The sequence below is a fragment of the Cryptomeria japonica genome, chromosome 6 (genome assembly GCF_030272615.1).
Source record: "Cryptomeria japonica chromosome 6, Sugi_1.0, whole genome shotgun sequence".
Taxonomy (NCBI): Eukaryota; Viridiplantae; Streptophyta; class Pinopsida; order Cupressales; family Cupressaceae; genus Cryptomeria; species Cryptomeria japonica.
The window spans coordinates 575,317,542-575,344,260 of NC_081410.1; positions in this window are offsets into that span (position 1 = coordinate 575,317,542).

Genomic DNA, 26,719 nt, shown 5'->3' on the forward strand with positions numbered 1-26,719 from the left:
AAAGGTCTCCTAGATCATTTATTAGCGTTGATTTATAATGAATTACCTCTAACTTGACCTCACCCTTTTCCTCTTGAGCCTCTTACAATGCAACTTCTTGCTCTTTCACTTTCTTATTTATCTCATCTTTCTTATCTATAGATGGAATCAATATTGGAACATAGGGGCAAGACGAGAAATATTTTGAATAGTAGCCTATATTCAATCCCTCGCTTTAAAATATGTTTATTTTAGGTCCATTAGTTTATTTCTAAAACTTAAGTTTTATTTTCCAATATTGTTATAATCCTCTTATAACTTTTGGCTTGTGACCTGGCTAAACTAAGTTGTATGGGCTACCAATATTATGGTTTATGTGGTCAACATGTCTCCAACCTTTTTTTATCATGAGTGGTCTTGTTGGTTTGTTAAGGGACATGATCAACTATATGTCTTATGTACAAAGGAGCCACTCTCCACATAGACGAGATATTTAAATCATGGTTGAAACGTGATGAAGAGAAAAATTGAACAACCTCAACTTATTCCTTGAAAATGTCATTATCACTCTCTATTCTCATCGCATTATCAAAAACTACAACTTTTATAATATCACAACTCGATAATAATAAGAATCTATTGGTCCTTACTAACTCTCTCATTAGGTCTCAAGCAATGTTGTCTACATCACATTAAATTTGGGAAGAGATGTGTTACTTTCTATAGTTTTGTTTATAATGGACAACAATTCATTATCTAAATTTTTATTAAATTTCCTCAAATTTTTTAACCAAGAATATTGACATACTTTTTTTTATGAGCAAATCGGCATTAAGGGAAATCGTTGTAGCTAACGTTGTGCACTCACATATTCTAAACGGTACATTAATTTTTAATGCTTTTTTGTTCTCTGTAAGCAAATTAACTATTTATAGCTATTGTTCTAGCTTCTAGGTAGTAACGACACACATTGTGGGGTCTGCAAGGGTTAGAAGTACACATTTCAAAGTGTTGTCCAATAACCGTGCAAATTAAAATTGCCAATACTTATGCACAAATGACTCAGTAGTTGTTCATAAATGCCCTAGTAGTTGTTCACAAATGGGTCAAATATGGAGCAAAAAAGCTAAAAATTGAATGGCTATTGGTACATGTGAAATTTGTTAGTGAGATTTTAGTTATCATTTTTTTGGTTCTTTAAAGTTAATAACTAAAGAAGTGAGTTCACAAAAAATGCTCGATTATTGAAACGTGCATGGCTACTGGTGTTCTTCTCCTAACAAGACCATCCCCATAATTAATTTAGCATTCTAAACAATTACTTAATTGTATTAGGAAAGGTTTAAAATATATCAAAACATACCCAAATGACAATATCCCTCAAGGACTTATGCACAAGAAGCTAGACACAAGGTCTTCAATAGACACAAAACCTATCGATTAAGACTTATCTAAACAAATCAAAATGTTGTTCAACAACATAGAAATCTAAATACATTACGTAACAAAAAGGACATGATCAACTAAGAACCTATGGTAGTCTTTTGCTGCAAAGGGTGGTCCACCAGTGCAAAAGCCCACTCCTTTGATTTTGGGCAAGCTATGTTGGTGATTATCTTGAGGAAGTATGCACCCTATGTATGTGTATGTGTATGTGTATGTGTATGTGTGTGTAGTGGTGTGCCTCCTTTTGGCTCAAAATTTAATCCGTTCTTGATTTTTTGAATCGACTATTGGAAGTCAACCTAAATGTGAAAATACCTTGAGAACTCGATATAAAGGCATCATCTCTAAATCATTTGTTCATCTTTCATAATTCACAAGTCTCATTCAAGCACACAATTCCTTCATCCAACAACAATCCTAAGTATAATGAGTCTCAAGCTACAACAAGTTTTCTACAAGTATGTTTTCATGATGGATTTTATTATGATTTATCATGGTATTGCATCAACACTTGGACGAATTATCTATAGAGAATTGCATCACCATCATTATCAATCTTGAGGTATAATCTTGTCAATTCAACATTTTACTTTAGATTTAACCTTTACCTTTGCCCTACCAGGGGTAAGCTCTCTTTTCTAATCGATCATAGTTGTGGTGGAGCTTAATTCCGACCTAGGGTTTGACTTAGGCATATCTTCTACACAACACAACACTTTCTCTCTTTTTTATGTGCAGATTACAAAACCAACCACCAAAAGCTGTAGAGTTGAAAAGAGAAAACTAAGACATACAATTCCAGATTTTGAATAGGAGAAAACCCCTAGACTATATCGATTTGCACTTATGACTTACAAATTTTTTGGCTAAATTTTAGAGAGAGTGATTTGTAAAGCATCCTGATCTAGAATCTATTTTTTTAGCTAACGAAAGCATCTTCAAGTCTATGGCACCTAGAACACTTGATCAATACTTTCAGCTCTAGATTTCAATGACAGGTTCCTTTTTGTTTATCATTTCCAAATTTATACTTTTGTTTTAGCTTTATGTTTGCATGTTTATGTATATGTTGAATACTATCAATATTGCATCATTTAACCTAGTTTTGGCATCTTCAATTTAATCATATCTAATCGACATTCAAAAGTAAACAATCAATCACAGTGCTCAACTCTCCTATAGAATTGAAGCTGAGCCTGATTGATTGTTCCCGAATGAAAGAGTTTCTAAATGATTCCTAGTTTGCATTCTTAGGCTAGACTCCATTTTCCTACATTTCATTTTGGTGAACCCAACGTATCTTATATTTTGCAAAATTTTGATTTTCATTTTTAGATATGACTTATATGTACTTAATTTATTCATATTTGAAATCATTTTTTAATTATATCATTTATGCGCTTACATTACATGCATAGAGCTATTTCACCACCATTTCATTTTGGTGAACCCAACATGTCTTACACTTGCATAATTTCTGATTTTCAATTTCAGATATGCTTTTTTCATGATATTTTTCAAATTTAGATACATTCATTCATTATTTATGTGCTTGCATTACTTAGTCAATCACATCATTACTTCATTAGTTGCATAATTTAGAAAGCATGCTTGTTTCATTGTATTAGACATCATAGACAAAAAAGGGAAATTTTAAAACATTTTTCGTGTTGCAAAAAAATCTGGGGCACTACCCTAAACCCCATTCCATGTCGTCGAATTTGAGGTAAAGTGCTAGCCTTCAACTAATATGTCTTTGTATTGTGATAATGGGTTATCCTCCCTTGTATCACTTTATCCCCCTCTTAAAGGTCTTCCCATTCACAAGGACATTTTGAGGCAAGAGGATGATGACACTAGAACCGTTCTTAATGTTATCCCTTTTGAGGATGAAGCATTGATGAATCATGCACGTCCCTCTCTTAAAGTTAGTCCTAACCATGAAGACATTTTGGTGCAAGAAGAGATCATTAACACTTCTTTCAAAAATCTCCCCTCTAGGGATGATGCTTTGAGGAATGATGTTGAACCTTCTCCTAAAATTCACCTCCTCCACGAGGATAATTTGGTGCAAGAGAATGATATAATTGCTAATTTTCCTAAGGATATGATAGGTGGTAAATTGCAGACTGAGGCCAATCCTAGGTTGTATTTGAAGGAAAGGGAGGAGAGAGAGACAAAAACGTGAAGAACAAGGAGAGGAAAAAGTAGCTAAAAAGCGAGAGAAAAAAACCCCAAGAAAAAAGATTGACAAGGGGAAAAAAGAGGAATAAAAAACAAGACCAATGAATTAAAAAAGAACCTAAAGCAAAGAGAAAAAACCCAACAATAAAAATAAAAAAATTATATATAAATATATATGTGTGTGTGAATATATATGTATATATACATATATATGTATATATATGTATATATACATATATACATATATATTTATATATATATATATGTATATATGTATATATACATTTATATATGTATATATACATATATATATGTATATATACATGTATATACATATATACATGTATGTATATACATACATGTATGTATATATACATGTATATACATATATACATGTATGTATATATATGTGTGTGTACATAATATGTGTATACATATATACATACATACATATATACACACATATATGTGTATGTATATCTATATACACACACATATACATACATACATACATACGTACATACACACACACATATATATATAGATGTATATATATATATGTATATATATATATGTATGTATGTATGTATGTATATATATATGTATATATATATGTATGTATATATATATGTATATATATATATATATGTATATATGTGTATATATATATGTATATATGTATATATGTATATATATATATATATGTATATATGTATATATGTATATATGTATATATATATATATATATGTATATATGTATATATATATATATAGATATATGTATATATACATCTAGATATACATATGTCTATATATACATATACATATACATATACATATACATATACATATATATATATATATATATATATATATATATATATATATATAAATATGTATATAGATATATGTATATATATATATACATATAAATATATGTATATACATATATATATATATATATATATATGTATGTATATGTATATGTATATATATATATATATATACATATGTGCGTGTACATAATATGTGTATACATATATACATACATACATATATACACACATGTGTGTGTATGTATATCTATATACACACGCATATACATACATACATACATACGTACATACACACAGACACACACACATATATACATACACACATATACATGTACATATCCCCACACACACACACACACACACACACACATTTATATATAATTGTTTTATTTACTCACACACACACATATATATTTATATATAATTATTTTATTTATTCATTTTCTTTTATTTATAGGTTTATTCATTTATTTTTGTGGTTTGGTTTTTTCTCTTTGCTTTAGGTTCCTTTTTAATTCATTGGTCTTGTTTTTTATTCCTCTTTTTTCCTCTTGTCAAACTTTTTTCTTGGGGTTTTTTTCTCTCAGTTTTTAGCTGCTTTTTCCTCTCCTCGTTCTTCGTGTTTTTGTCTTTCTCTCCTCCATTTCCTTCAAATACAACCTAGGATTGGCCCCAGTCTGTAATTTACCAGCTATCATATCCTTGCAATCTCTGAGCATCCTGATGATGGATCACAGAGTGTGATCCAAAACGTTGATGTAAAAGAAGGCACATAATCAAAACCAGAAGCAGCTACAAGAATATTAATATGGATTGTGGAAATTTGATCATTTTATGGATTTATGTTTAAAAAAATAAGTATTTTTTTAATGATAAACATTACAATAATGATGCAAGAGCTCACCCTTTCTTACAATCTCAAAACTCAAATAACATACCAAAACAAAAAATATGTTATGTTTCTTGTAATATATCACATAGAATCACCATACAGGAATAAAAATGACCTTTAATCCAAGTCTAATGTTTTGACAACCTTACAACAAATATGCAACATATTATTTCATTTCATTTATGGCTTGTTAGTGGCAATTGCCTATTTCTCCCTCTCTACATAATACCTCAACTCTACACAAATTTAAACTATTTCTCAACACACTACTTCTTGTCATGTATTCTCTACACAACAATTCCCTTCAATGGGTTTTGACTTTGCTTGCACATACATAATCATTTTTCTCACCACGTGTTTCTTCTCTTCCACACTTGCATTCTATTTATCACTTCATCTTGTAGTCATTTTCCAAGCTTTGACCTTTCTTCCTCACATTCTCTGAGTTCTTAGCATATATGTAGATTTCAAATGCCTCACTCGTATATTTTCCTCATTTTTTTCCCTCTATGTTACCAACTGCTTAATTTCTTAGATATCCTCTCTTACACAAGCTTCTCTTTTTTGTTAATTACCACATACTTGCCCTTCTCTCCTTCCTCTATCACTCCTTGTGTAGCTATAGTCTTCCAACACACACACCCCCCTAATCTCCTCTCTACATGATTATTCCTCTCCTCTTTTTAATATCTTACATTGCACTAATATTTTGCACCTATCATTTTTTTATTTCATTTTCCTTTGACCCATACAACCCTTTAATTCCTTTCCACATCAATGTTTGGAGCTAAATTGCATTTGTTCAAATTTTATAAGGTCTTTCTAACAAATCCATTTTGTATGTACCTATTATATTCATGTCTTCCAAGGCACTTTGCTATTTTTTTTAATGCTTCAATGTATATTCAAGGTAATCGTTCCAAATCTCCACCATAGGCTGCAAGGATGCTGGTAAAGGTTTTAGAAACTTGTATTTTCTTAAAGTTTCCAAAGCATTTTAACAATACAAGAATTTTCAAGTTTAAGTGCAGGCATCAAACAATTCATTTAAGCCTTGTTAATGATTCCACAATTTGCATACATATCTACTAGGTAGTACAACTCTAACATCATCTCATTGTATGCCATTAAAGTGCCTTGATAAGATCATAGAAATTTAAGAGGTTTAGACTCTGAAGTTGTTATGCAAAGTTGAAAGAGATGTCAATTAAAACCAAAACAAATCAAGATTAGAAGAAAACAAACCAACAATATTTTTGGTTGGTGTTGATTGTTAGTCAACTTGGGTACTCCTGCACCAAATAAAGATGAATTTTAGTTCATCGAATTCCTATGTTTCTATGGATCTTACAAAGATGTCTAATTTTTTTATTTTTGTTGACAAGGATTTAGAGATTTACATGCTCCGTATGATGAATAGATTTTAACAGGCTCCAAATAGAGATTGGAGGATCACCCAAAGAAGGTAGAGGATAATTCCTTCTCCAACTAGTTATATTTTCATAGATAGAGTATATTGTTTAAATTTCTAATGTTTTATAGGGGTAAATTATCTTACATTTCAGGTTTAATGACTTAGTGTTGCAATTTTGATGTGTTGTTATAGTTGGTATATTGATTCATTCTTTTCTTTTTACTTTTGAGCTTTGATGAGGAATAGACTATTTTTTGTATTTTATATTTATAGAAAAGACTTCACTTTTTTTCTCGATAAAGGGATGATAGTGTATAGACAATTGAATAATAATTCATGATTACACAAGTTGATGAGACTTATTAATACCGATAATAATGAGCAGATTGAGGTCAATTTTGTTGGGAACTAAGATAGATATGCCATACATACTAACTTCATTGGTGATTACATCAACTGATGGGCTTAACAGAACCAATAACTTTGGGCAATTCTAAATATTAGATGTGATTGTAAGTTTTGATCAGATAAAGACAAGATAGGCCCGTTATTGATACATAACCGCCAAACAGGTGCACAAGGGGAAACCCACAAGTAGTGAGATCACCAGAAGGAATAAAAACCAAAAAAGGTGGGCCTTTTTTGAAACACACTTTTGACCAGAACAATACACTTCTAAGAAAAAGGTTCCCAAAAATCCAAAATTACCTAATAAAAAACATAGGAGTTTAGGAACACCCCAAACCATTTTCTAAACAAGCCCTTGTGCGTATAACAATGAAGCCAAGGTTACAAATAACATCCAATGGGTTTTGAAAGGCTTCTCGCAACCTTGTATCTAAACTCACCATGTTCCACCATTAGAGATGAGAAATAAGTGATAGAGAGAACTAGTCATTCCTTGCACACAAGCACCAAAGAATAGACTAGAGAAAAATAGTACATAGGTTTTTGAAATGCCTCCCTAAACCTTTTGCTGGTGAAGATCCTTGCAAACAACACAACTAGGGTTGCCTCAATAGGCTTGTTATTCATAGAACTAAAAAGCACCAAAACCTCAACAAGCACAATGCTCAGGGTTCCCTAAAAAAACCACAAAAGAGGGTGAGAACCAATGGGAGCATGAGCAAAGGATTGAGGAGGGAATGACCACTTCAGGCAAGAGTTTGGATAAAACACGACAACAATTAGGAAGGGAGCAGGGCCCTCTCTAGTTAAAAGCCTACAAGGTAACCAACCCTCAGCACTTCCCACTTCCAACCAACCACCCGCAACACCAGGACAATACCAAAAGGAGCAACAACATTCTCAAGAAAAAACTCAGCTCACATACACCCAAACCGCCAACCCACCCTAAGGAAGCTCCACCTCAAATGAGTCTCCAAAGGGGGGGCATGTGACATAATGAAAGCATACCCCAAGAAAACAATGCTCGAACTTAGGAGACCCACAAAGCCCAGGAGCCAAACCTGGATTTGCACAGAAGCTCACCTCTGAAGGGCCAAGAAAACAGAGAGGAGCCCATCACCAATCGAGAGAACAAGGTAAAAGCACAAAACCGTGTCACATTTCAGACCAACTTATCAACACAAGTGAATTTAAGTAATTCTAACTAAAAATTAATTTTAGTCAAACATATGATCTATAGAGATTCATTATAACTATCTTATATATGGGTCACAACTTTTCCAATTGGAATTGTCTACTAAATGTATATTTTATGCCACTTTGGGTCTAATTGCCATTTTTTTTAAAACTTGATGTTTTTGATTGATTAAAAATAGGTTTTAAGGGACCCGAAACCCAGTTACATATGAAAGATATTCAGGAAAGAAACAAAACACAACGGCTGCAAAAAACCAGCAAAAAGACCAACAACAGAGGAAAGGATAACAAGAGGCCAACAAGAAATTGGCCTCGAGCCCAGCATAAACATAAATTTAGAAATTCTTCATAGTTTCTTCTGCATCCTGCACCAAAAGCATCATTGCCTTGGCCGCTTCCCTCAAGTCAGTATTTTCTTGAGCAATCTAGCTTTCTTTCATCTTCATATCCTTTTCCGCCGTAGTCTGTCTGGTTCTACGCCTAGGGGTCTGGTGGCTTAGGCTGGAAGTAGGAGCATCTTCAACTACTAGGTTCTTCTCTTGGTTTTTCTTTTCCAGATGATTCACCAGCGCATTCATGTTCTGGAGGAGACTTTAAGAACCTAGAGGCTATGGTCCATAAGGCTTTTCAAGGCTTTCTCATTTCTAGCCATCCGGGCATTAACATTGTCCTTAGCCTCCTCCACCTGGTCCTTCATTATTTTGATGACATCCTCCAAATGTTTCAGGTCACCTTTTATCAAATCTTTCTCCAGCCAGTCTTCCATTTCCATTTCCTCCTCTGCTTCACTATTCTCCGTCTCCTCGTGCTGCTTCCCAGAGTCGGACATGTTGATCAGCTTGTTGATCTTAACTTCCAGCTCCCTTTGTTTACCCTGCATGCCGGTAATGTTTTCCACCACCCACTTCTAAAAATTGAAGAATTCAAGGGTGCAATTGCGGGCGGTATCCAGAATGGTGTCCGCAGAATCCTTGCTCTGTTCCGTCTCCTCCACATTAGGGTTTTCACCTTCCTTAGGCTTCAGAGCCTCTTTCTCAGTTTTCGAGCCTTCAGGGTTAGGTTGACGATTCTCAGAATCGCCCCTTCCTCTCCTTCCCCATAATTCTCCTCCTTGTTAATCTCCATTTCAGAAATATTTTCCTTATTCTTTCCCTCTTCTTCCTCACAAAGCACATCCTTTTCTTCCTACACAATTTCAACCTTCCTTTTTTTATGGGTAGGGTTGCTGGTCTCCCCAGTCGAATCAGAGTCTATACATTTCTCAGAAATCTGAGCATTGATGATTAAAGGGTCATCCTTGGTAGCCCTATTCTTATCCTTCATATATTCATAAATCAACAGAATGAGTCCCTGGTGCGCTAGAGGGTAGGAGCTGGGTTTTTTAATGTGGTCGGCCAGGCTCTCGTTTAGAGAAGAGGCTAAATAGAAGGGCAAAGATATTTTAGCCCCATGGCGGAAGTGGTTCAGGATGGCGAAATGATAATTGTAAATTTTCGTAAACCTGCCATCCACAGTTAAATATTCCATTAAAGCCCTAAGAACTTTTTGCCACTGGAAAGGTTTTACCTGTTGGGGGGTGAAGTATGATATGTTGTCCTTCTTCGCCAGGTTGCCCTTCTCGTCCTCCGTCTTAGGGAAATTTTTTAAGGCCTCAGCGAAATACTTTCTATCCCTATAGAATTTTGTCCCCTCCATCTTGAGTCTCGTGACCTCCGAGATCAAGCTTTCATCAATTTGCCAGATTTCCCCAAACAGGGTAGCCCTGTTATTGCTCCAGCTTTTATCAAACCTGTGAGACACAGAGTTTCTACTACCATGGAGCTTCTCCATATAATCAGTGAAACCGTGTCTGTGGAGCCTTCTCCACACCTTTCTTTCGCTCTTCCAGTGCTCACAACCTGAAGGTTCATTCCTGTTAAGGTTGCCTCCCATTCTGCTTTCCACGTAACAATATCCTCTATTACAACTCTCGGCCTGCGGGTAAAACTCTGAATTTTTGATTTCCCCTTGTAAAGAGTCTTTCACAATTTTGAAATTGCCACTCATGTTCATATGAACCCGACTATTATTACAATTACCTTTCGCACACATATGATCTTGGTTATGATGTCGAGAAACACTCATCATCTGGCAGTTCACCCGCCCCCAAAATCTGTCATTGGTACTCGTTCCCCAGAAATCAATCATGATATTAGCTTGATCCATTAAGGCGATCAAAATATAATTGTTCCTTAATCTCCCACTTGATGTGATCTTCCCCTATATATTTGACACCCTTCTCCAAATTAACCCCTTCATTGGCAAGGATATCCGCTACCTTGTTACCCTCTCTAAATGTGTGGGTTATAATAATGCTAACATAGTTATTAAGGATAGCTTTAGCATTTTTAATAATATTGGCAATATTCCAGGAAACTGAACTAATACCTTTGAGGGCTTGTAAAATATTTAAAGAGTCCCCTTCGAGCTAGATTTTTTTAAATTTGAATTCCTGGGCTAACTGGAGGCTCTTAAGCATGGCCATAGCTTCAGCCACATGGTTGTTTTGGGTTCCAAAAGGGGAAGCAAAGGAAGCAATACAACTTCCTTGAGCATTTCTGATAACTCCACCTCCACCAGCCTTTCCAGGGTTCCCTTTGGCTGCCCCATCAAAATTAACCTTTATCCAGTCATAATCAGGAAACGTCCAAACAATGTTATCTCTCTTCTTCTTGTTGTCCGATCTATAGACCTTATGAATTAGGTTCCATTCAGTAAGAATGTCCTTTTCCATATCATTCATATCAATAATAGCCCATTGCTAATTATTCTTGCGAGGGATGTTTATGTTCTCCTTTATAGCCCTGCATATTTTTTCAAAGACTACCTGAGTATTACACTTATCTTCCCTAAATATCTTGTTATTCCTTTCTTTCCAAATGCCCCAACATATCATGGGGAGGGTCAAAGACCACAGGTTCTTAATGATTTGACATTTGGTAGGATAATTCCATTGCCATATGATATCCCTAATGCTTTTGTTCATGACCCAGTTAATTTTCCATTTTCCCCACATTTTACACCAAATTTCCCTTGTGAAGGAGCAATGAAAAAATAGGTGATCAATTGATTCCCCCTCCTTCTGACAGAGCTCACATATATTAGGGAATTTGAAGCCCCTTCGGATTAAATTATCAATAGTAAGGGTGCTATTATGAGAAGCAAGCCAAAAGAAAATGTTGACTTTAGGGATCAAGATGCTGTTCCAGACTTTGCTCCAGATGGGATTGCTGATTTGAGAGAAAGTGTTTTTATAGGCAGAAGCAACTATGAATTCACCTTTAGGATCACTTTTCCAGAGGAAAACATCATCATAGTTTTTGTTAGGGGAAAAGGACAACAACTCTTTCTGGAGAGAGGAAAAACCAGGATGGATGTCCTCGAGTTTAACCCACTTATTCTCCTTCCAATAGTCACAAGCCATTAGCCCAAACCTCCTTTTACATTCTTCAATAACTTGACTATTGTTTTGATCAAATAGGGCTTCATTCTTCATCCAGGGGTCTTCCCAAAACCTTATTCTGTCACCTTTTCCAAGGACCCATCCTGCTCCAGCTTTTGCAACTTTTATGGATTTGGTTACACTATTCTAGATGAAGGATCCAGCCGGGATATCTTCAGAATTAAGGATTCCTTGGATAGTCTGATTCTTAATGTATTTGTCAAACCAAATTTGGTTCGAGTCTTTCTTAGTGTCATAGGCTCTCCATAACTGCTTGGCAAGAAGAGCCTTGTTGAAAGTTTTTATAATTTTAATCCCCAACCCTCCTTTGTTCTTTGGCCTACACACCTTGTCCCAGGCAATCAGAGGTATTCTCTTCTTTTCTTCCACTCCTGACCATAAGAATCTCTTCTAAATTCTTTCCATAGCTTTAGCAATTTTAGCCGGAATACCAAACAAACCGAGGGCATAAAGAGGGAGATTTTGAAGGGTAGCTTGGAGGAGTTGCATTTTCCCAGCTTGAGATAACATTGAGCCTTTCCATCCGGAAAGTCTCTTATTAATTTTATCAATGATCATATTCCAGAAGGAATTTGGGGGTGCCAACCCTAAAGGAAGACCTAGGTAGGTGGAAGGCAGCGATTCCACTTTGCATCCAATAATATTGGCAATTTTCTGTTGTCTTATGACTGGAGTATTGAGAAAGTACATAGCTGATTTGTCCCAATTTACTTGCTAACCAATTGCTAAAGCATACGAGTTGAGAGTTGTTTTGAAGGCTTCAGCCTCCTTGACTGAAGAATATCCCATGATGATAGTGTCATCAACAAACTGTTGATGAGTGCAAAACACATTGGCAGAAGAAGGTTGAAGACCTTTGATAGTTTTTCTTTGTTTCAACTTATGAATCATTCTACTCATACTTTCAGCCAGAATGGTAAAAAGGATAGGAGATATGGGGTCTCCTTGTCTTAGCCCTCTAGAATTTAAAAAAAAAATTGTTGGAGATCCATTAACCAAAATAGAGAACATAGGAGTAGTGATTAGTTCTCTGATTATTTTGATAATCTTATCATAAAAACCAAAAGCCCCCATGATTTTAAATAGAACATCCCATTCAACTCTATCATAAGCCTTTGCCAAATCTAGCTTTATCAAGAAACCTTCTTTCTTTGCAGCACTGAGGGAGTGAATGTTCTCATGAACAAGAATGATTGAGTCAAGAATCTGTCTACCAGGAACAAAGCCTTTTTGCTCTTCAGATATGATGAAGGGAAGAACCGCCAAAATTCTAGTATTCAAGACTTTGGATATTATTTTATAGAAAGAGTTGCATAAGCTAATTGGCCTAAATTTGCCCATAGAATCCGCTCCAGCAACTTTGGGGATTAAGGCAATAAAAGTAGAATTCAATTCCTTAAGGATTCTTTTGGATCCAAAAAATTCTTTCACCACATTAACTGTATCCTTCCCCACAATATTCCAGAATTCTTGAAAGAAGAACATAGGGAATCCATCAGGGCCCGAAGCTTTATCCCCTTGAAAAGAGAAGACAACTTTTTTTATTTCTTCAGCAGACGGGATGGCAGCAAGGGTCTTATTCTGAATAGGGTTTATAATTTTAGGAATATTATTAACCAGATTGAGTTGATGGGTCTGATCAAGGTCCTCGTTACTAGATAAAAGTTGCTTGAAGAATCTAACAGCTTCATCCCTGATGTCATCCTTATTAAACAGAGTGTTGTTCTCAACAGTTAGTTTTGTGATTCTATTTGTTGCCTTATGTTTTAGGGAAGTCATGTGGAAAAACTTAGTGTTTTTGTCTCCTGCCTTCAGCCATATAGCCCTGGATCTCAGTTTCCAATATATTTCTTCCCTAGAAATAATGTTGTGAATGTTGTCAAGGACCTTATCTTCCATGGCTTTGGAATACTTTTTGTAGCCTTCTTTCTGGATGGAAATTTGTATCTGGTCTAGTTCCTCCTTTAATTTTTTCTTTGAATCAAAAATATCACCAAAGACCTTCTTGTTCCAAGTCTTAATATTGGTTTTGACATATTTAAGTTTTTTGGCAACTTTATACATGGTTGTTCCATTAACATCAAGATTCCACCATTCAACAATGAAATTTTCAAGATTGGGGTGGGATATCCACATCTTTTCGAAACGAAAAGGGAATCTCTAATTATTCTTAGAGTTCTCAGCAACAAAGGAAATGGGATAATGATCTGGCCCAATTCTATTAATAACAGAAAGGGAACAACTATGAGAAAGAATCCAATCATTAGAGAGAAGGGCTCTATCAAGTCTTACCTGGATAAGATCATCACCATCTCTTCGGTTTGACCAAGTATAGGAGGCTCTGTTGAGATCCAGGTCAATGAGAGCATTGTCATTGATAAAGTCCATCAGGTCAGATCTGCTATCTGGTTGAGCTTGACTACCTCCAAATTTTTCTTTGTCTTGTAGAGGAGTATTGAAATCTCCCATAACAACCCAACTATGCATAGAGAATTTTTTCCTTTTATGCTGAACTTTTTCCCAGAATTTACTTCTAGCAGATTTGGAATTAGGGGCATAGATATTAGTGATAACAAATTCCTTTTCATCAAAAATATTTATAGCTTTTAGGGATAAAATATTGACATCCACATCTATCATATCTCTAGAGGTTGTGCTTTTATTCCAGAATATTGCAACCCCTCCAGAGGCTCCATTTGAGCTACTGCCACAGACCCCTCCATTTTTAAAAAACTTTAATTTCTCCACTTTCTCTTTACTCATTTTAGTTTCCTGATTCAAGATAATATCCAGATTTTGATCTTGAATAAGATTCCTTAATATATCCTGTTTATTGAGACCATTTAGGCCTCTGATGTTCCATGATATTACTTTCATTTGGAAGCCTGGGGGCAAGACTCCTTGATAGTTCTCTGCCTTCCATCAGCTATGTTTTGTTTACTCTCTTGGTCCCTATGCCATTTCATAGTTTTGCGTCCTGGTGGGGATCTTGAGGCCCCAAAATCCGCCTTAGATCTGGTTCTGGTTTTTACTCCATTAGGACCTCCTATCTTCTTGGTCTTAATTTTCTTTCCATTTCCTATTGTGTTTTCTTCTTGTTGTTCTGTCCTGGATTCATCTTGTATGTTGCTCCATAGCTTTTCTCTTTTCTGGGATGAAGTGGTCATATTTACTTCTATGTTCTAGAATAAAGCATTTAAGTTTGCTTGTGGTGATCCAAACTTATTACTCCTCCCCATATCTATTTCCTGTTCTTGAAACTCTTTCCCTAAACAGGGTTCCTCTTTCTCTGATATGGGTTCATATAGTTCCTCATGATGAAAGTCAGTGATATCCTCAATCTCACCATCCTCAAGTGTCTCTGTACTAATTTCATTCTCATTCTCTTGCAACTGAAGGGCTTCAAAGGTATTGCCTATTTTGATCTCAAATTCCTTAGTTTCATTCTTCTTGTTCCCCTTCATGGCAGGGTCTTTAATAAGGTCATTGGAGTCATTTTCCTGATTTTCTAGTTTATTTACCAAATTTCCACTTTTTTCTTCTAACTTGTTGCAGACTTTGTTGTTATTTTTTTCTTTCCAAACCGGTTTATTAATATTTTTTTCTTTCCAAATTGGTTTATTAATATTTTTTTCTTTAATCATAGGTCTTTTAGGGTTGTTGGGGCAAGCATTAGCCCAGTGACCTGCTTTTTTGCAAGAAAAGCACACAAAAGGGAGAGATTCAAATTCAATGGCTTGTTCCCATAACCCAGGTCTGGAATTTATATCAATAGTACTTGGGAGATCCATATTCTATGATATGTTGACACAGATGCATGCATACACCAATCTCTTGCGAGCTGCAGTAATTGGGTCTATCGCAATAAGCTCCCCAAAGGAATTAGCAATTCCTGAGAAAACATCCTCCACCTAGTATTCCAATGGTAGTCCAGGCAACCTAACCCACACCGGTGCAGATTCAAAAAAGGAGTCATTTAGTTCCATGTTAGGGGTCCATTTTCTAATAGAAAGAGATGATTTACCAAACATCCAGGGGCCTCCATTTAGAACTGCTTCCAGATCTTCCCCGCATGAAAAGGAGAACACGAAAAAACCCCGAGGCAAGGCAGAAACTTCAACCTGTCCTTTCATTCTCCATTTTCTTTTAACAAAGGATCTAACATCCTCGATATTAGGTCAGGGTCCAACAAATTTCCCCACTCGAGAAAGAGTCATTAAAGAAATGCTATGGTCAATAACCAAATCAAGAATCTCAATCGCAAGTTTACCTGTTTTATTGTCTGATATATCCTTCACAAAGGGGAGAGAAGATTTACGAGTCGGTTTACCAGATGCATGTCTAGTGAAGAGACTATTCCATGGTTTAGGTATTCGCCCCTCCTTGGTATTTTCTGTATCAATCCGCACCGCCTTGGGGCATGAATCTTGCATATTTTTTTATTTTTCGGGATCGGGAGGAGGGTCCCATGTTCGTGGGTCCCCATCCTGTCTTCCATCCTCATCATCAGATGTTTGTCCTCGAGCTGCAGTGGATTCAGACCCAAAGGAACCAGCATTGTTGTTCCCTCCATTTCTCGAATTCAAATTTCCCCCTGCAAACGTTGTTCCCTCCATGTGCAAATCTAACTCTTATAATTTATTTTTTTCAACAACTCTTATAATTTATTTTTTTGAAATGTAAAAATACCCTTTTATAGATCTATGAGTGAATTTTCCAAAATATATAATTTTTAATATTTAATAAATTTTTTATATTTTATATTTTATTTTTATTGAAAGTAGGTCATCAACACTACAATATAAGGTTGATTATCTTGTAAAATAAAAATACTAGAATCTTGTTGGATATTGTTGAGAAGTTTGCTAGAATGATGTTTTGTCATTGATGTCAACATATTCTTTTGTGTATTCTAGTATACGAGCTTAACCGAAACTGTAACTGGGCATTAGGAGATTCTATTCTATCAGTTCATGATCTTCCGGATATAATTTGAATCTCTTTGTAAGACAATGAGTCTTACATGGGGTTGTAGCCCTTGTTGTTATTGTGATTTGAGCAATGAGCTCTAGGCAGTGTGCCTGAATGCATGTGCATTCCCCATTGTAATATTTCATATACTTCGAGCAGGGTATCATCTTATTGTGGGTAGGTTCCCACTGTGGTTTTTCCCTTAATTGAGTTTTCCATGTCAAAAATCTTGGTGTTATGAGTGTTATTGATGTTGTGATGATTTCTGCTTTAACTGATAATAATCAGATATGAATTTAAGTTTTAGTTGTATAAAGTTTTGTGCAAACTGACTCACCCCCCTCTCAATTTGCTGCATGTTGCCAATAATTAGTATCAGAGCTAGATCCTTCGAAAGAATCTTGACAACTTGAAGTGATCTGAGATGGCAATCTACACTTACAAGAAGGATAGTTTGAGGTTTGATGGAACAAATTACTCTTTGTGGAAGAACCAGATGGATTGTCACTTAAGATGCATTAGTGAAGACGATTGAAAGATTACAAAGAAAGTGTATAATGTTCCTCAAAATGGTCCTTCATCTTCAGATGAGATTAAAGAAGTTGAATACAATATTAGGGCAAAGGAAGCTTTGTTGAGTTCCTTGACAGACTCTGAGATGACTAATGTGATGGATGTGTAGACATCTCATGAGATCTAGAAGAAGATAGAGACTCTGTATGAAGGTGACACTCATGTGAAAGTTGCTAAGTTTTAAGGGAAAATAAGAGATGTTGAAGAAAGGACCTTTGTGCAGAAAGTGAATGAGCTTGTTTAGAATATTAGATGTGTTGGTGGAGTGTTATATGAATTTGAGATTGTAGCTAAGGTGTTGCCCGATCATTGCCTCCTGCCTACAAACACAAAGTTGCTACTATAGAAGAGATCCAGACAGTGATTGATGTAACTAGAGATATGCTAATTGGTAAGCTTGTTGCCTTTGAGTTGAGCAAGTTTGGAGAATCCCTTCCTAAGTTTGAATTTGCATTCAAATATACTATTTTTGAGAAAAAGAGATGTGATCCGAGAGATAGTTCTACAAAAGTGTCCAAATATGAAAAAGAGATGAGAGAACTTGAAGAAGAAGAAAAAGAACTTGAGGAGCTTGAAGCGCTTATTGCCAGAAGATTGCCTAAAGGTGCCAGTAAGTATGAAGGTAATTTGCCTCTTAAATTCTTTTCCTGTAACAAGATAGGACATTTTGCCTCAATGTGTCCGAAAAGAGTTTCTAAGAATCCATTTAAACCATATATGTGCAAATATCAGAAGAAGTGTTAGTATGTTGCTAATGAAGGTGTGACAGATGATGAGTCTGATAAGAGAAATTCAGGAGACGAATGGGTATTCATTGCTATCAAGGAAGATGATCCAGTTACTATTGATTCTACTAGTTGTGTTAATGAGGAGAAAGCTTTGGCTGATAAAATTGAAGAGAAAGATGAATGGGTTATTGATAGTGGCTTCTCTCATCATATGACAAGTGATAAGAGTAAGTTTGTGAGTATGAAAAAGTATGATGGTGGTGTAGTAATATTTGGTGATGACAAAGTTGGTATAATCCGTGGTAAAGGTTCTATTTCTCTTGATGGTAAGCATAACATTGATGACGTCTTATATGTTCAAGGTCTAAAGCATAATCTTTTGAGTGTTGGACAAATGGTTGACAAGGGATATGATTTGCAATTCAAGAATGACAAGTGTAAAATTCTAAGTGTCTCCGGAAATGAGATTGCATTAGGGACAAAGGCTTAAGGTAATTGTGAGATTTTGCTAAGATCAAGAGCTCAATGAAAAGTGCAAAATAGAGAGACAAAATATAGGACAAGAATAAACCATATTCTCATGAATAGATAAAATGATCATTTGTTGTTCAATAGTTACATACAATGAATACGACCCTGCTTATATAGGCAAGGCTATATGGATACGTGAGCACACAAACATGGCATGGGGCTCAATGAAACAAGGGTAGGTAGGAAATAGGTGTGGTAGGTAGGAGAAACAATAAAATATTCCACATGAGGTGGATCACCCACCGAATGTGGAATGTAACAACAAGACCACAAAAGGTGGAAATTCTCCTACACACACTATCCCAATGTGGCACAAACACCCAAGTGTCTCATACCCAAACTACTATGAAATGCATTATCCTAAGTAAACTTAAGTAAGGTGTAATAATATCCAACTTGAATAATTCATCACACCAACACCCCGCCTTAAGTGCAACTTACGGGAATGCACTTAAGTGTACAATGCAACTAAGCAATGCAAGATGGGTCCCAGCTACGAGGCCATGTTAGATACCCACGTACAATTGCAAAAAGCATGCAAACTAATGCAATCTCTCATAAAGCAGGGAAAGAGAGAAAAACCCAATGGGGAAAAACCCTCCCCCAAAAGAGAGATGAAAACTAAACAAGATAACTCTCATAGAAGTATGAGAGGAACAAAACCCCATGTGAGGAAAAAGTCCCCCCCCCCCCCCCCCCCCCCCCCCCCCCACCCATCATATGAGAGAAGAAGAGAAGCTAGGTAGCCCCCCTTAATGTAAAATATGCACCAATGGTAGAAGCTCGAAGATGAATGAAGAAACTACTCCATGAACATTGAACAACATTCCTCCCCTTAGGAAGAAACAAAACCAAAGGTGTATCCATGAAGTCTCCCCAATCATGAAGGGAAGAAGTAGGAAAAAAACTCATGATGAAAGAAGTCTCTGAAAACTACTCAAGTGTCCCCATGTCAATGATGAAAGATACCCACTCCAAAGGTGGTGAACTGCTCTACACTGCTGAAAAAGGCATTGCAAGATCTAGTGGAGATGAATGTAGAACAAGTCCCAAAGACTCACATGTCTCCTCTAAGGATAAAGAGACCTCCTCCAATTTTTGTACATAAGAATCCACAATCATGTCAACCTCGAAAGAATGATCATGTAGAGAATGAACAAGAGGGTCAGTGTGTTCCTCACAAAAATCAAATAAGGATAATCTTCATCAAAGAGAAGATGAATGTCATCAATGATGTCTCCCAAATCTGCAATGTAGGCCTCCATAAACAAACCGACAATGTTTGTCGAGTAGTCATCCCAATGAACTGAAGTTGCAAGACATGAAATATCTTGCTACACTAAATCACAAGAAGGCAAAATTGTCGCATTATCTGCATCATCAAGTGCAATAGGTGATGTTATATCATTAGGAGGAGATGAAGTGCAAGGCTCAAGAACGGGGTCACATGTGAGAATCCCCATGTTCAAGTACGCAAAGTTCTCAAAATCTGAATAATCATACGAAGAATCATCTTATGTGAAATCATCCTCATCAACAAAATCTGAAAAGGAATATAAATGAGATGCATGATCCACCACCGCAGTCACAATGATAGCTCTAGTCTCCAAGTCTCTAATGACTTAGGTGTGAACTCCACAATTCTCTTAGCTGCCCCATGTGTGATTTGATAGATGGAAAGAAGATTGTTTGTCAAGTGGGGTACACACAACACATCATTGAAGGAGTTATCCCCAATGTCAATAGATCCTTTCCCAATCACATCCGTGTATGTATGATTGCTCATCAAAATCCGCAGCATGGTGCAAGGGTCAAATGTAGAAAACATGGACTGTGAAGATGCCATATGATGAGAAGCCCTTGAATCTAGAAGCCATCCCCCTAAATCATTACTTGTAGTAGCACAAAGAGCTTTTCCTTTTCGCGTCCCAAAAGAGTGAGTCTTCCCACTTGTAGAAGCCATGAATGCTTGCCCTTTTCTTTTCCAAAAAGAGTGAGTCTTCCCACTTGTTGACACCATGAATGCTTTCCCTTTCCCCTTTTATTGTGAGGAAGTGGAAGGTGATGAATCCTCCTTGTAGGCATTAGACAAATCAATGTTGTGCTTTTTGAGTTTGTGTGTGAGCTCATGAATCTTCTTAGAATGGCAACAATGCTCCTCATGACCAACCTTTTTACAGTAGGCACAAGTAGGTCTCGCCTTCTTTGGTGAATTGTCCTTCTTAGAAGAGGACGAATCTCCTTGTTGTGGAGAAGGTGGTGCTTTGTCCTTAGGATTTGATTGCCATTTCTTCTTGTTTGAGTTGTCATTTCCTTGATTTCCTTTGTTCCCTTGATTTGCCACTAATGCTTGAGACTTAGAAGTCCTAAGAGTGCCCATGCTTATCAACTTAGTTTGTTCCATCATCAATATTTCGGTGAAAGCATCAAATGTAGGCATTGTGTAGCTTGAACCCATTGTCATCCTATGGGTTTGGAAACTAGAAACAAATGCTGCATATTCTTGTGGAAGCTTGCCCATCAAATTGAAGATCAATTGAGTATCCTCCTTATCAATGCCATAATCCTTGAGTTGTGCCCTCAACTCTTTTGCCTTAGTGACATAATCTTGTATAGTATCAAAGTTCTTGGGATCTAACATGGTAAGATCACTATCAATTTGATATCCTCTAATCTCATCAACTTGACCATACAAGTCTTGAAACTTTCGCCAAGCATCCTTAATTAAGGTACATTTCTCAATATGAAAGATGAGATCCTTTGATACATACTTTCTTAAGGTATCAATTGCCATGATATTTTTAGTGAGCCAATCCAAGTGAGCAATAGGATTAGCCTAAGGATCAACAGGAGCAACAATAGTTCCATCAATGTAATGAGTTAGTCCTTTTTCGATAAGTTTACTCCATGCATCAATTTTCCAAGTAGCATAATTACGAGGAGTTAAGAGAGGAAACTTAGGAGAACTCATAGCAGAAAAATAAAAGAACACAAGAGCACAAAAGCACAAGAGACACCCCCCCAAATTCACTCAATCAAAATACCCCCCCCCCCCCCCCCCCAAAAAAAAATTGCAAACAATGGCAAGGTGGACTTCTGATTTTGTTTTACAGCTGCCCCAAAAGGCTAAGAACTACAATGAAAAAGACCAAAAAGATAGATCTATGCAATACAAGTGCCAAATTGGCCAAAAAATACCATATGCTGAAAGTACAATTTCTACTCAAAATCACTACAAACTGATAGCAAATTATGAAATTAAATGAAGAATTATGCACTTTAAAAAAAAATGACACCTGAAAAGGAGTTCGTATGAGCCCAAACAGTGTCCTGAAAGTTGCAAAAATGCGGATTGGACAGGTACAGTCACCAAAAACTGAGATTTATGAAATATCCATCCATCAAAATCAGAAAATAATGCCACCACGAGAGAGTACATGAAAAATTAGCCCATTTCACAAAAAAATGCATCGAAAAAGGAGCAAAAATGAGCAAGATATGGCCATTTGAAGTTGAACTGCAAAATCAAAAAGCTCAACGAGAGGGGCCTATCAAATTTCCAAAAAATGACGACGTCAACAATCTGTGAGGTTAAATTTGACGATCGTATGGTCGTCGCCAAAAATTCACCTCCCTGCCTGCGTGGCATTCGTACAATACAGACTGATAACGTGGACCAACCAGATGCTGCCAAGTGTAGTATAAATTGTACGGTCATATGACATGTTAGATGATGTGGAAGAACATGTGTTGTATGGTAGGGTGATGTGTCATACAAATATGCTGACGTGGTAAAAGCCATACTACTGACTGTGTAGATGAGTTGGATGACATGGCGAATCATAGTATGACATGTGGCATACCAATTGTAGCTCTGTTAGTCATAAATTATTGTGCGGCGGCCAAGTGTGCAGTGTGGTCAAATAGAGGAGCGCCATGTGTCTGTGCACTAGCAGAGTAAGGCAACCGAAAGGAGCCGACGGTCGGGAGGCGGCCGGGAGTGCAGATCGCTGGTTGAGAAGGCTGCTGGAAGGAGTTAATGACACCCAAGGAGACAAGCCGACGAAAGGTCGGCGGTAAATGCATGGCCGGTGGGGCCACAGACGACTGACGGTAAACCAAGCCGGTGACCGGTGGTTGGAGGATGTCGACAACAGACGCTTGGAAGTCTACGGGTGTCGATGGTTGGAGATCGGTCGGCTAGCGGCTACAGACCAGTAGGTATGACTAGTTGACAAACAGGTACAGAAGCTTGTATAAATAGTCTGCAGAATGTACAAAGTACGATGTCCTGAGGGTGGGGTGAATAACCCCCCCCCGAAATACAAAAAAAGTTTTTGATTTTTTTTTTTGATAATAAAAACTGTGAAATATAAAGTATGAAATTTAAAAAGTTTTACAAAAAATATAAAATATATATTTTTAATTTTTTTTTGCAAAATCATACTATATTGCCCAAATTGGGCAATTTTTTTCCTCCAAGCTTGGAATTGACTTTTCACCAAATATAGGTGAATTTATAGTAAAAATTTATGGAAATGACCACCCGAACGCGATGACGAGATCGGATCTGGTCTAGGATGCCTCTAAAAGATGTTGCTCCTCAAATCTGCCTCTTGACGTCCTTCAATAATACCTCTCAAAGATGAATCAATGACGCTCTAATGACTCTGATACCATGTTAGATTTTGTCAAGATCAAGAGCTCAATGAAAAGTCCAAAATAGAGAGACAAAATATAAGACAATAATAAACTGTATTCTCATCAATAGATAAAATGTTCAATTGTTGTTCAATAGTTACATACAATGAATATGAGCTTGCTTATATTGTCAAGGCTATATGGATATGTGAGCATACAAACATGACATGTGACTCAATAATAAACAAGGATAGGTAGGAAATAGGTGTGGTAGGTAAGAGAAACAATAAAATATTCCACATTGTTAAGTTTATTTAAATTATGTGATCAAGAGGCTAGAACAAATGAAGATATAGTTTGAAATTTACTTCGAATTGCAGTAGTGTGAATGGAATGGAAGCACAACCCTTATCAATTTCTGTATTGTCCTCCTCCCATTGTATTCATGTTATATATATGAATGAGAGGGTACGTAGAGAAGAGATATGTCTTCCCACATGGGAAGACAGGGAAGACACATCTCTTCCTACGTACCACTCATCATATCACTGCACGTTACCAAACATATTATTTGCTTGATTGATCGCGATTTATGATAAATCGTTTAACCCAGCCCAATAACAAGAAGGGGTGTGACTGGTGGCAACCAACCTCATTCAATATTTATTCATTGTTTATTATTAACGTGAATATGTTAACATGTAATTAATTCATGCATCGGAAATAGTACGACCGACGTTACAAGAATTAACACTCCCTCTTAGCTAGGGAGGACATATTTCATGTTAGAGGAAAACAACACAATTCATCCATTGATTGTGAAGAGAAGAGATACCACACCATAGTGATATTCAGAGACATGGTTCAACAATGAATATCAAGTCTCATGATACTCACCATAACTCATAGTTATCAAGTAAGGTATGTGCATTGGCATCAAGTCACATGATGCCTACCATACTGATAATGATTCATGGCATGCCCACGAATATTATGTCCATAATATTCACCATGAAGATCTCTATCATAATTATGGTTTATTTAATGATATCAACCAACTGAAATCTACCATAATGTCTCAGAGATATATACTATCATGACATGTCCACATATATCAAGTCTCATGATATCCATCCTCATGATATCCATCAAGATAGATAAATTGATAATTGCAAAATTGTCACCTTACAATATCAATATGAAACAAGTGTTCATTATTGAAAAGTTGTCACCCTTCAATAATGTTCACAAGGGGGCCATGAAGTCATGGAGTCACACACATGACAAATAAAAGAGTTTACACATTAAATATCTTAAATATATTAGTATATCAGAATAAATAAGACTCTATCTCAAAATTAAATAACATTTTCAACCATACTAAGTTTATCTCTAAAGTGCTCAATCTTGATCCTGGAGAGAGGCTTGGTAAGAATGTCTGCAATCTGATCACCTATACTAATATGATTTAGTCGGATCACATTCCTTTCCACCATATCTCGAACATAGTGATAAGGAATCTCAATGTGTTTAGACCTGTCATGAAATACTGGATTCATTGAAAGCTTGATGCAACTCTGATTGTCACAATAGATGACAATAGGATTTAGGGCTGACCAAATAGTCCTACAAGCAATTTTCGGAGCCATATTGCTTCTCTTACTCCAATGGTGTGGGCTTTCTTGATGGTGGAGTTCTTTGGCCAAGCAAGTACCTTTCCTTCCATAAAGGTTAATCTATAACCCTTATCTTCAAGTGCAAAAACTAAGACAAGGTTTCTCTTTATACCAGGTACAAATAGAACTCCAGTTAGCTGTAGGGATATGCCTCATCATAGTTTAGATTTTATTTCATGTATGTTAGATGAATGAAGGATTTGATAGTTTAGATTAGTGAAACTTTTGCCTCATACTCTTGTTGGATGGATGATTTTCATTCAATGTGTAAAGTTAGCCTGAGCTTTTGATGTGGATGCTTAACTTCTACTTTGAGTAATATTGTTCAATTGTTGGTATTATTCATAAGTGTGAAAATCTTGAGCACAACCTTAGAAGATTGCACATGCTTTGCGCAGTTGTCCTAAGTGTGGCGAAACAAAGTGTTGTTATTAGTTTTGCCCAGTCTTTACCATCTCTTGAATTCTTAGGAATAAATTAGAATTTTTAAACCTTATCTCCTTTTCAGTTTTCTTGAAGTCCACAATACAAAACCCAAAAACAATAAATCTCCATTGTGAATTGAACAGGCCAAGCATAAGTCCCTTTGTGTATTACCAGCATATCACAACGCCCATTGAGCTTATCCACACGTAAAGACCTTACCAAAGAAACCTTGGAATCGCTATGTAGTCTTCTTGCAATCTTAGCATAAATGATGGTTTTTCAAGAGAGGATAGAGTATCCTTGGGAATTTTATTCTAATGTTTGGTATATGCTAAAACGTAAACCAACAAGACTGAAATTCCAATTTCATGTATTGAGATGTTTGGAGTGTTCTTAAATAAGGTGGGTGTTATTGGATTATATGTGGGCTGTAATAATTTAGAGAAGCTACAATCATTAAAATTGACATGCTTGATGAGGTTGACATGAATAAATAAAAATGGACATGAATGCTTTATAACCATTTTGTGTGATTAACTGCCTTTGTCCATGTTTCTTGTGTATACCATTACTTTTTCTTCAAGGAAATTTTAAGATTTATTTTATAGATTTGAGGTCTTTAACATTTTTGCTTTGAATATAAATGCATTGCAATAAAATTTAATATTGAATGATTAAGATTGATAGGCTTTGCTCATTTCTCTCAATAACGATAGTTTTTCTTGTAGTTGGATAGCCAGCTGGGCGTGTCACCGAGTAGATTGGAGTTGATGCCATTGTATGTTGAAATCCTAGAGGTACATGGTTTAGGACAATGGTTATTTCCTTTAATGTCCTATTCGGGGCTACTTCACCTTCACATGCTATTGGGTTTGTAGGTGTTGCATCGATAGCTTTGTGTTAAATTAGCTTCAGATTGTTTTCTTTCCTAAGAAAATTTCACTACTACTTGTTCTATGCCGTGGACATTAAGGTCTAGCTTAATTTTACCTTATCTATAATGAAGACTGCTTAGAATCAAAAAGAGGATTTATTTCAAACATTTCTTTGACCTCGTCTGAATATTCAATAATATACAGGCAACTAGCATTGGTAGAAATATCAAATTGTTGCAGAAGAACAAGTCAAAAACAATTTGCTCTATGGCAAAGAAGCGTGTCAGGTAAATCAAGATTTGTCCAGGGAAACTTTGTGACTTCTTTCTAGATAAATGTTTAGTTTATGGATGAATTCTGTATTGCAAGACTTGAAGAGTCTTTTTAGTTGAATGTTTAATCTACTGATGAATTGCAGCTTTTGCTTATATCAGATCTTT